The sequence below is a fragment of the Lactuca serriola genome, chromosome 4, assembly GCF_051521515.1.
Source record: "Lactuca serriola cultivar US96UC23 chromosome 4, Lser_US96UC23_V15, whole genome shotgun sequence".
NCBI classification, from domain to species: Eukaryota; Viridiplantae; Streptophyta; class Magnoliopsida; order Asterales; family Asteraceae; genus Lactuca; species Lactuca serriola.
Genome location: NC_136411.1, coordinates 69,141,022 through 69,153,499, shown reverse-complemented (window position 1 = coordinate 69,153,499; position 12,478 = coordinate 69,141,022).

Genomic DNA, 12,478 nt, shown 5'->3' with positions numbered 1-12,478 from the left:
AAACTCATAAGTTATAGAAATGAAAATTCATGAATATTTTCAAAACTTGCCCTCAAGTCTTGGAATTTATAAAGTCTCACACACACTTTAATTCCAAACCCTAGAGTTTTAATAGTAAGAATTCAACCCTTATACTTTATACTATTATAAGTTAATTATATATATATATATATATATATATATATATATATATATATATATGTATAAGATCAAGTCAGTCTTACTGTTAGTAGGCCTTATTCACGAAGTCAGTCTATAGGGGGGAATAAGGTTGTTGCCTATAAAATGGTAGCTTAATGGGTGTCCATTCTCACCCACCGCTTCCTTGACTGGTGGAGGGTCGTTAGCCGAACGGGTAGGACAAGGACTATAATTCTCATTAGAAGTATAATGATTATGATAAATTTACTAAAGCTTTTATAAAATCCCAATCTTAGTTACTTTAGGAAAATGTGAATTTGGTGCTAACCCATAAAATTACACTTTGTACCTTACCAAGTCGTTAGTGGAGCGTGTGTGGTTAACCGGCACACTCACATGGACTAGTAAGTGTGGCAAAGGGTAACTTAATGTTTATCACAGATCGGTGGAGCGCGTGTGGTTAACCGGCACATCGATTAGGCGATAAAGTTAAGGGTACCAAGTTAATTTTCATGGTTATTCAGACCTTGTTTGTGATCCCCGGCATCCCATTCACAAACTTGAGAGGGCACAATCGAGATTTAAACATGCCATTGAAAATTTCAATGAATATCAAAAGAATCTAGGAGTTTCAATCTAATTAGAACCTAATAATTTATTTTATTTTCATGGTGGAAATTGGTCAATCGTCATTCGCCTACCTTCAAATATCTTATAGCTTAGATTACGGTATCCCTCTTCCAAGTTATAAAATATTGTTTTGGGTCCTAGCCTTAATATTACATTTGGGTGTCTTATTAAGGATTTTATATCTAATCTAAACTTGTCTTTCTTCTTTTTCAGATGTCTTCCACCAATGCTGCTTTTGGCTCAAACCCAACATGATCCTTCTCTCTCATGAACCTTTCTGGGAGAGTCTTATTTGATGGTTCAAACTTTAATGATTGGATCAGGAACATCAGGATGGTCACGCTTTTCGAGGACAAGGAATATATACTTGACAAGGAGCTAAAAGAAATTAATGAGTCTACTTCTACTCCACAGGAGATGGTTGACTTTAGGAATCATGAGAGAGATGCCACCAAGGTGGCATGTATCATGTTGGCCACAATGACAGTTGAACTCCAGAAGTCCTATGAGGACTTTTACCCTTATGAGATGCACATGGACTTGATGGATATATATATATATATATATATATATATATATATATATATATATATATATATATATATATATCATTAGAATGCTCATCAAGAGAGGTATCAAATCATCTCTTCCATGATAACAACCCAAATGAAGGATGGTGAACCCATCACGGGCCACATGCAGAAAATTAAAAGGTTTGTGGACCGTTTTCTGAGGTTGAATGTGAACTTCCCCGTGGAGTTGTTTATTGACATCATAATGCAATCCTTACCTACCTGTTATGATTAGTTTCGAATGACTGATCATATGAACAAGGAGGAGGTCACACTCAGCAAGCTTCAAGGACTTTTGAAGACTGCCAAAAGTGGCCTCAAGAGAAGATCGGTTGTTACTACTCCTACTCCTAACACCGCCCCTGTTCTGGGAATTGGGCAAAGTAGTGGGATGAAGAGGAAGACCCCTTTGAAGGGTACCAAGGTAAAGTCTCTTGATGGCTCCTCTTCGAGTGGAACCAAAGGTGGTTTTGTCACTCCTTCTTCTAACCCAAAGGATGCTGAATTCTTCTATTGTCATGATAAGGGGCACTCGAAACGAAACTGCCCCAAGTACATGTAAGATGTTAAGGATGGGAAGGTCAAACCTACCCATGTAGGTATTTACACTATATTGTCTAATAACTCACCACATACATATTCTTGGGTCCTTGATACAGGTTGTGGTATTCATATATGCTCTGATTTGCAAGGCCAAAGAAGAAGTGAGGATGTTGAGCACAGAAAGATAAACTTGATCGTGGGGAATAGGAAAGCTTCACCTGTCACCAAGATTGGAGTTTATTCTTTGTTGCTAAGTAGTATGTTAGTGTTAGATTTGAATAAGTGTTGTTTCTCGTCTGAGATGACGAGAAATATTATTTCTTTTCACGGTTTGTACGAATAAGGGTTTACTTTTTCATTTGGTAATGAATGTGGTGGTATTAATGCCTTTTATAATAATGTTCTTTATTTTAAAGCATTATCTTGTGATGGTGTATATGAAATTGTGTCGGTTGTAGACAACTTAGGAAATAATGTGTTGCATATTGATTCTTCCACTAGTTTGGATAAGGCATCCTAGTGGCATTGTCATCTTGGACATGTCAACAAGAAGCGCATAGGCGAACTCCAAAAGGCTGGAGTCTTGTAGTCATTTGACTTAAGGTCATATGATAGTTGTGAATCTTGTTTACTCGGAAAATGACTAAGTCACCCTTCACTGGTACTTGTGCTAGGGTGAAGGTTTTTTGGACCTCATACACACAGATGTGTTTGGACCCTTCAGAACCGCCACAAGGGATGCTAATGGATTCTATGTGACTTTTACTAATGATTACAGTATATATGGTTATGTCTACTTAATCAAGCATAAGTTAGAAACCTTTGAAAAGCTCAAATAGTTCAAACAGGAAGTGGAGAATCAGCTGTGCAGGAACATTAAGATGCTTCGATCCGATCAGGGTGGAGACTGCCTTAGTACAGAGTTCCTTGACCATCTTAAGGAATGTGGAATTGTTTCACAATTGACACCTCCCAGGACACCACAACTTAATGGTGTGGCTGAGAGGCACAATCGAATCTTGTTGGACATGGTTTGTTCCATGATGAGTCGAGTTGCATTACCAATCTCATTCTGGGGGGTATGCCTTAGAGACTGCCGCTCATATCCTTAATCTAGTCCCTACAAAGAAGGTTGCCAAAACACCTCACAAGATGTGGACTGGGAAAGTTCCCAATTTAGACAACATCAAGATCTGGGGTTGCGAGACTTTTATGAGGCGCGAGACTCACGAAAAGCTCGAACCTCGAAGTGAATGGTGTATTTTCATCGGCTACCCTCAGAAATCCTTTGGTTACCTCTTCTACAGGCCCAATGATAATGTGGTCTTTATGGCAAGAAGAGGGGTCTTTCGCGAGAGAGAATTTGTAAGCCATGGAAAAAGTGGGAGGCAAATTGACCTTGAAGATCTTCAGGAGTCAAGTGGTGAAGGAACCTCAAACCCTAGCAATCAACCTGAGGAGAAAACTCATGTTGAACCAATTGACGAGTGTGTACCTCTAAGGCATTCCACTAGAGTTAGTAATGCACCTGAGCATTACTATGGTTTATATATTACTGCGGAAGGTGATACATTTATCAGTGATAGTACACTGGTAAATTTGGATGAACCTAACAGTTATAGGGAAGCCAGGGCAGGCCCCTAGTCTACTAAATGGAAAGAGGCTATGGACAGCGAGATTCAATCCGTGTATGACAATCAAGTTTGGAACTTGGTTAACAATGTACCGGGTTGTAAGTCAGTCGGGTGCAAATGGATCTTCAAGAAGAGGACCGAAATGGATGGGAAAGTGCACACTTATAAGGCGTGACTGGTTGTGAAGGGCTTCACTCAAACTCAGGGAGTTGACTATGATGAAACCTTCTCACGAGTAGCGAAGATAAAGTCGATTAGGGTTATGCTAGCCATTGTTGCATTTCATGATTATGAAATATGGCAAATGATGCCAAAACCACTTTCCTTAATGAAAGTTGGCTGAGGATATTTACATCAGTCAGCCAGAAGGTTTTTTCAATGCAGAGTACCCTGATAGAGTGTGCAAGCTTAAGAAATCCATTTATGGATTGAAATAAGCATCTCACAGCTGGAAACTTTGTTTTGATGAGAAAATCAAAGAGTTTGGTTTCTCAAGAAGCGAAGATGACTCATGTGTATACGTCAGAGCTAGTGGGAGTATAGTTAGCTTTTTGGTACAGTATATGGATGACATACTACTCATGGGAAATGACATCCCAACTTTGCAGGAGATTAAGTCATGGATTGGGAAGTGTTTCGCTATGAAGGACCTTGGAGAAGCTGCCTATATCGTAGGGATAAGTATATTGAGAGAAAGGAGTAAAAAACTAATTGGACTTAGTCAGAGCACCTACTTGGATAAGGTGTTGAAAAGTTTCAACATGCAGAATTCCAAGAAAGGTGATTTACCGATCCAAAGCAATGCCAAACTAAGCAAGGCTCAGAGTCCGAGTATAAAGGCTGAGATAGCTGAGATGAGTTGATTACCATATGCTTCCACTTTTGGCTCGATCATGTATGCTATGACTTGTACTCGCCCTGATGTGGCCTTTGCTTTGAGCATGGTCAGTAGATATCAAGGGAATACTGGCAAGGCTCACTAGACTACGGTGAAGAACCTTCTCAAGTACCTGTGGAAGACTAAGGACCGGGTCCTTACCCTTGGTGGGAGTGATGACTTGAGAGTAGTGGGGTATAGTGACGCTATTTTTTAGACTGATAGGGATAATTTCCGCTCTCAGTCGGTCTGGGTTTTTTTTTCCATGAATGGAGGAGCAATTACCTGGAAAAGTTCCAAGCAGGAGACAGTAGCTGATTCGACGTATGAATCAGAGTACATAGCAGCGAGTGAAGTGGAAAAGGAGGCGATATGGTTGAGGAACTTCATCGGAGACCTTGGAGTTGTACCAGCTATAAAGGAGCCTATGGAGATTTTTGGTGACAGCAATAGTGCGGTTGCCTTAGCCAAGTAACCGAGAGATCATGGAAGATCCAGACACATTGACAGAAAATATCACTTCATAAGACACAAGATAAAAGAAGGACTCCTCGTGGAAAAGAGGGTATTTTCAGAAGAGAACCCAGCAGATCCTCTCACGAAGGGACTGACTAGGGTTAGGCATTTGCAGCATGCGAGGCGCATCGGGCTGAAGGACGATATTAGTTTTACAGATTAGATAGCTATTTCTGAAACTTGTAAAATGTAATTGACATTTGATGATTAAATAAAATTTGTTGTTTATTTATAAGTAAGGTGTTTCTATATTGTGTCAAATGTTTACTATTGTTTTAACTTTTCATGTTTTGACTTCCAGAATAATTACTTTATTCAAAATCTCCAAAGTTAGTCATACTTTGGAAGTAGGTATGAATCAATATTGTAATGAATTGGGCTTGTAGATGTCTAAGGTGTTGGACATAGAAAAAGTTGCTACAACATTCATGAGTGCTCATAAGTTCTGAGTATTGGATTAAACCCACGCTCACTTGTATCACTTCATGGAATTTATCTCGAGTGATCGTGAGACGGTAATATCATATAAGTCTTCAAACCTAGAGATATGAGTTGTTGACTATGAGTTGGTTGTGCATTGATTGTAAGAAAACGCATTAGTAACTTGATGTTATAAAACGTGCCTTTGTGTATGATACAACAAGTGGAGGATTAAAAGCGATATCTGGGCCCCTCGATGATTTTGTTTTGACCTATGTGCCGGACCGGGTCAGAACCAAATTGATGTATTATGTTTAGTTCTATGTCAAACAAATATGAAATCGGGAAACAAATTGGTGGACAATAAGTATGACATTGTTCCATGTATTTGTCCGACTGATATCTAGATCAGAGTATTATATGATCACTCATCTAAAATGGCACTTCATAGTTCAACAGAGTTTTAAGAGCTACGATTACTTGTCGGTTCCTAAAGTTATACATGCAACTATAGTTATCAGCCTTATCCAAGTGGGAGACTGTTGGATAAGGTGTCTAAGTCTATAACTACATTTGGTATATACTTGACCCGACCCGGCATGGTCCATTTAGGTTGCACTTCACCGAAACAATTTGTATGGATAATCGTTTGAGAATAGTATATTTATGATTTAGTAATATATTATAAGTTATAATACATTAATATGAAATCATATTATTTAATTAGTATTGATCAAGAACTAATTTGGAATTGATTTAGTGATCAAAAGGAACTAATTAAATATGGACTCTTATATATATAGAATGGGCCAAGGTTCATTTAGGATGGTCTAAGCTTGCATGGATAGTCCATGGAGTTTTTAACCCATGGATCCTATGGAAATGAAAGGTCATGGGTATTAAGGTTTACATAGATGTAACCCTAATCCACCATACTATATAAAGAGGTATTTGGCCAATTTCTACAAGTGCATATCATTCTCTCAAGGCTTCCAAGTTGGTTTGGTGATTTGTGATTCTACTTGAGGCATCCACATTATTGGTGCTAGGCTCTTGAAGCTCCAAGTAATCAACCATATGAAAAGGTATGTTATTCTACTAAGGTTATACATAACAAGTACCCCATAACATGCTAGCTAGGTTGAGAACCTTGGAAAATCAAATATGCATGTATGACACAGAAAACATAGATCCAAGGTTTCTAGGGTTGCATGTACACCATAGGAGTGTTAGAATGCTCACAACCCATCATAAGCATCTATGCTTCAGATGTATTCTTAAGCTTTTCTCTCTTGACAACCATCAAAATTTGGGTTAGATCAATTATGGTCATGTCGAGATTCCTTATATGAAAGTTCTTAACGAACTGAACTTATGAATTAGGAAGAGAAAGAAGAACCAAATCAATGGATTGCTCCTTTAGAAATACGACACCCTTCCTATCTAATTTTTCAATGTACAACTTCATTTTCAGAACGTGCGCACACATAGAATTTCCATATTCATGTTTACATGCTAAAAAGGGCTTTAGTTGTTTGATATGTTTCAACTCATGATTTTGGGAGTCATAGGAAGAGGTGGTGGAAGATTTGAAGAAAGACGATGTCTAGTTCCACCATTTCCAAAGGAAGATAAGACATTTTCAACTAGGCTTGATAATGGAAGATCATCTCTAGAAGATTGAGGAGAACCATTTCCATAAGAACGAAGAGTACCCTTATTATCTTGATTTCACATCATAAATTAGGAGAATAGAGAATTCAAGTTAGTTGATTTTAATCCTTTATTATTAACCCATAGTTAAATTAAGGCTGGGGTCCATATTTTTTATTCGAAAGAGGGATGTCGTAATCAAATTCGAATCTATTTTTAGGTATGCTGAACATTTCACCAATTTCAATCATATGATACTCCTAGATCTTCTGAGATTCATTAAATCTTATTAGTGGCATGTTTGATCTTGATTATGCTCTTACCAATTTTGACTGGGATGTCGAGGATCACAATTAAGATCTGAATACCCATGAAAACCTAGTTAAAAACCTCAAGGTCATTTCTCATCTCGAATTGATGTGATGGCGTTGGGTCAAAAATATGGCTTATACTTTGCTTTTCTAAGCATTTATTATTCTTAGTCTTGGGCCGAAAATAATATTTAGTTTATTTGTAGCTTGGACCGAAAACCCATGTGTTTTCAGTCTAGCATTGGGTTTGGGCCTTGAGTTTGCGATCCATATATATATATATATATATATATATATATATATATATATATATATATATATATATATATATATATATATATATATATATATAAGGGTGAGGAGTTATCGAGCATTCATTCATAATCATATTGTAGAGAGAGAAAGTTAGAGAGAAGAAGAGAGTGTGTGTGTGTGTGTGTGTGAATCTTGTGTGGGAGCATCAATCTTATCAGCAATATATCATAGATTCATCTTCTTCTTCTTCTCCTTCGTCTTCCATTTGATCTAGCATCATCCACTTGATTGGGATTCCGTACCATCAAGTGGATCTGATTAATACATCAAGCAAAATTTGGGACATACAAGTATCAGAACTTGGATTGTATCAATCATTTTGGGAAATCTAGAGCGTTTTTGCACTTTTTCTTCAAGGATTTTGTGTATTTCGATAGTTTTTTTTGAAGAAATAATGGGTGTTTGTTCTTTTTGTTTTTCATAAAAATGAGTTTTTGATCGAGTTTTGGTGCTAAAAAGTCAAAAAATCACGAGTTCTGGCGGCCATTTTTGCACAGCTCCGAAGTGTTTACAGCCTCCGAAGAAGGGTTTACGGCCTCCGAAGAAGGGTTTACGGCGGATCCGAAGAACGGATTACGGACGAATCTGAAGAAGCTTTTTGATGGGTTTTGAGCATTCTAACACTCCTATGGTGTATATGCAACCCTATAAACCTTGGATCAATGTTTTCTCTATTATACATGCAAATATTCAATATTCCAAGGTTTCATCCTAACTAGCATAATATGAAGAAACTATACTACCAAAATCTAGTATAATTACATACCTTTTGATGTTGTAGCTTGATTCCATGGAGCTTAAGAGCCTAGTGCCTCAAGTGTGACACCTCAAATGGTTCACACAACACCACCAATAACTTGGAATAACTTGAGAGAGAAGTTCTTATGCTCAAATCGGCTAGCCCTCATGTGTACACACACTATTGCCAATTTCTTGAGCCATGGGGTCCTTATATATTGTGGCTATTAGGGTTACACCATGCAACTCATGTCTTTCCATATTCTTCATGCTCCATGGGTTAAAACCTCCACGGAGTATCCGTGGGTTACCCATGGGTTTAGCCCAACATGAAGAACTATGGATCATAAGCCCATATATATAAGAATGAATGATTTACACTATCAATCCCCATATATTTAATTAGTCTCCTTTTGATCACAAAATTAATTCCAAATTAATTCTTGATCAATACTAATTAAATAATATGATTTCATATTAATATATTAGAACTTATAATATATTAACAAATCATAAATATCCTTTTCTCACAAAAGTCTATCCAAATTGTTCTGATGCCATGCAACCCAAATGGACCATGCCAAATCGGGTCAAGTACATACCAATTATAGTTATGGGCTTAGACGCTAATCCAATAGTCTCCCACTTGGATAAGTCTAAAACTATTATTGTGTATGACTCCAAAACCTGAATAGCAATCGTAGCTCTTAAAATCTGTTGTCGAACTCTGAAAAAATCAATGACATGTCCATTAGATAAGGGATCATATATTCCTCCATTCTAGATATCATATGGACTGAGACATGGATTATAATCATTCTCTCTGTCCATTTGGAGTTTCCCGATTTCCGATTTATGACGACTGCTGACTAATTGAACAAATCAAATCAGTCCAGGCTTAGCCATGCACTTCGGGGTGTCATCACTAAATCATCGAGGGGTCCACATATGTCGCTTTTATCCCTTCAAGGGTAAAAGGAATGGATAAACTTTGAATCATATGCTTGGCCTACTACTTGTTGGATCATACACAAAGGCACGTTTTATAACAACGAGTTACCAATGTGTTTCCATACAATCAATGTATAACCAACTCATAGGAAACAACTCATATATCTAGGTTTGAAGAATATAATATATTATTGTCTCATCATCACTTGTGATAAAATCCATGAAGTGAGTCAAATGAGCATGGGTTTAATCCAATACTCAGAACTTATAAGCACTCATGAATGTTGTAGCAACTCTTTCTATGTCCAATACCTTAGACATCTACAAGCCAACTTCATGACAGTCTTGCCTTAATACCTACTTCCATCGTATTATCGACTGTGGATGGTTTTAATAACTTAGTCATTCAGGAAGAACAACCTAGTTATTCTAGAAGTCAAAACATGCAAAGTGAAACATAAGAATAATCGAATCCAATATGGTCTCAGAACTTATGAATATAAATATAACACCTTTTATTTATCAACATATTGATTAAACATTATTCATTGCATACTGTTTCAAATTATCAACTTTATACTTGAATTAAAACAATAGTTGTCCCATGCTCCAAGCATGTACACTATGTTTTCTAAACACTAGTCATGCCATACACCAAGTACGCACACTATGTTTGTCTATGATCTTTACTTTGTGGAATAGATCGATTGAACATAATTCCAATGATTCTCATTTCACAATCCCAAATCCTTAGCGTAAATGTAAGAATTCCAAATTCCTACTATTTACTGAAATCTGTTAGATTTTAAACTTATATGCACTGATCCTCTTGTAATGATTATGTACAAAAGTCACAAAGACATGTCAACAGTCAATACAAAGTATTCAAAGTACATTGCTTTGAACATCCTTCTTGCATTAAGTTTTCTAATCTTACATAGATTGAATAACTTCCACCTATGAAAAACATTTCCATATTCCCATTTTGACTATCACTTCTGAACAAGAGCTGCCTCTTTTCAAAATATGTCAATATGGTCCTTCCAAAATTAACAATATACTTCCAACTGTCCATGAGCAATCAATCTTTGGTAAACCTTAGATTGTCCTCGACAATTGCTTAATCATTTTAGTCATATCCAATTCTAGATTTCCCCTCTTAATGCCATGACCATTTGGAAAATTTAGAAAGGATCAATATGATAGCGAATGCAATCGATCCTATATCCGAAGCATATGGGATACGATTCATGATATCTCACATAAAGACATGATACTAGACCAATCTTTTTGCGATAATATTTCTATTTCTATTTCCCAAGTTCTCATAATTCAGATTATGAAAAGGGATGCCATAATCATAATCGAATTTTTGAACGCAAATAATGGACCATTATATAGAATTTCCTTATGTTGAGCCATTCCCACATAAAATTCATATATATTCTTGACTAAACATGATTAAAACCTCAATCTAAGCTTTTAGAATTGAAATGAAGTATAATTTCCTCTCCCTTAATGATAGCAGAACAACTTTTCCCAATTGAACTTTTGTTTTTTCTATAATTAACATTGCTAACTTGCAACACTTATCATAATTATCATGATCCCACTAACACGATAATTGTTAGCATAACACTTATAATCCCACTAGCTTTGACATGTACTCAGAAATCAGCTGGACTTCTAGAAATCAATACTTTATTGACTTTCTTACCAAAGTCAGATTTTCGATACGAGATGCTTTGATAAAACTTTATCAAAATCATACACCTTTCCTTAGATAGCTCACATGTGTGTCTAAACAATTTTAAAACTATAAAAAGGGATGTCGTAATCATAGTCTCAATTTTTTAGACCTTTGTCATTTCTCACAAGTTCATGTTAGTGTGCCGGTGAACCACACACGCTCCACTAATGACTTTGAGAATGCACATATCACAATTGCTATCTTCTTATAATATACTTAGTGAAAGCGTTTCCTCACCATAATTTTCATGAATCGGAGAGAAAACTTATGACACTTAGATTTCTATGGTGTATGTGTTCCTATCCATGTAAGTTTGTCATAACCATAATCACAAGACAAGGTTAGTGACAAATCAAAACTCATATGGACTGAACTTGTGCAATCGTAAATTCTTGCCACCTGGCAGCACAAGGGTCTGCCATTGCTTCCAAGTTGTTATGCAACCGATTGAGAACTCTCAGAACTTATATGCAAAGTCAACTTTAACTGGCATGGGCATAGAAATAGGAATATGTCAACACGATAGGTTATAAACCTCAAGTCGTGTGCTAGTGATAAACTACATGTTTTATTCTTGATTAGTTCTTGAAACTCTTTTAGGATCTTTTAGACTCCCACTGTCCTCTTGACATATAAGACTCTCTTGCCATGAACCATTCCTTGACAAAACAAATATTCAAGAGATAGTGAGGATTCTTATCAAGACAAACACTTCACACAATTGGCCTTAGTTGGTATTTGTTTTATCCAAAACATCACAACTCACCAATTTCAAATGTACAAGAGTAGAACACATTTTACTCTTACATTTGACAAGTGTTATAAACCTTCTTTAAGATGTGTTACTCAATTTACAATCTTGGAGTATGACTCTAATACTTGTTTTGGAATGAAGTATGAATCATCTTCTTGATTTAACCATTTCAACAATTCACGACTCCTCTACTTAGCCATAAGAATGCACTAAGATGTCCTTAGAGGACCAATTGTGCTATGGTTTCTTAATCATTAAGATGATCACAAAACCATGATACTAAAGTACTCTCCTATCTTTTCAGATTTGGGAAACTTTTATCTTTCTGCCTAATTTGATTCTTCTCATTCGTTCTATCATACACTAAAACTTTTCCAATGTTTCAGAAATACACTTAAACTTGTAAGTATAACCATATTTACTAAACTTTAGTAAATCATGACGAATAGTCTTATCGATCTTTTGTGGTGGACCTGACCAGCGCACAACCAAGTGTACCAGATCCCTTTTTCCTTCACTTGACTCACATATACATGTGAACAAGGAATTAGTCTTAATTTTCCAAAGATGAAAATTCTCATTCATCATACAACTTGCACGATTCCAAGTTTCTGTCCAATTGAAAGCTTGGGTAATGAGAATCTTTCCTTGTTTGGTAAATTTAGACACTACC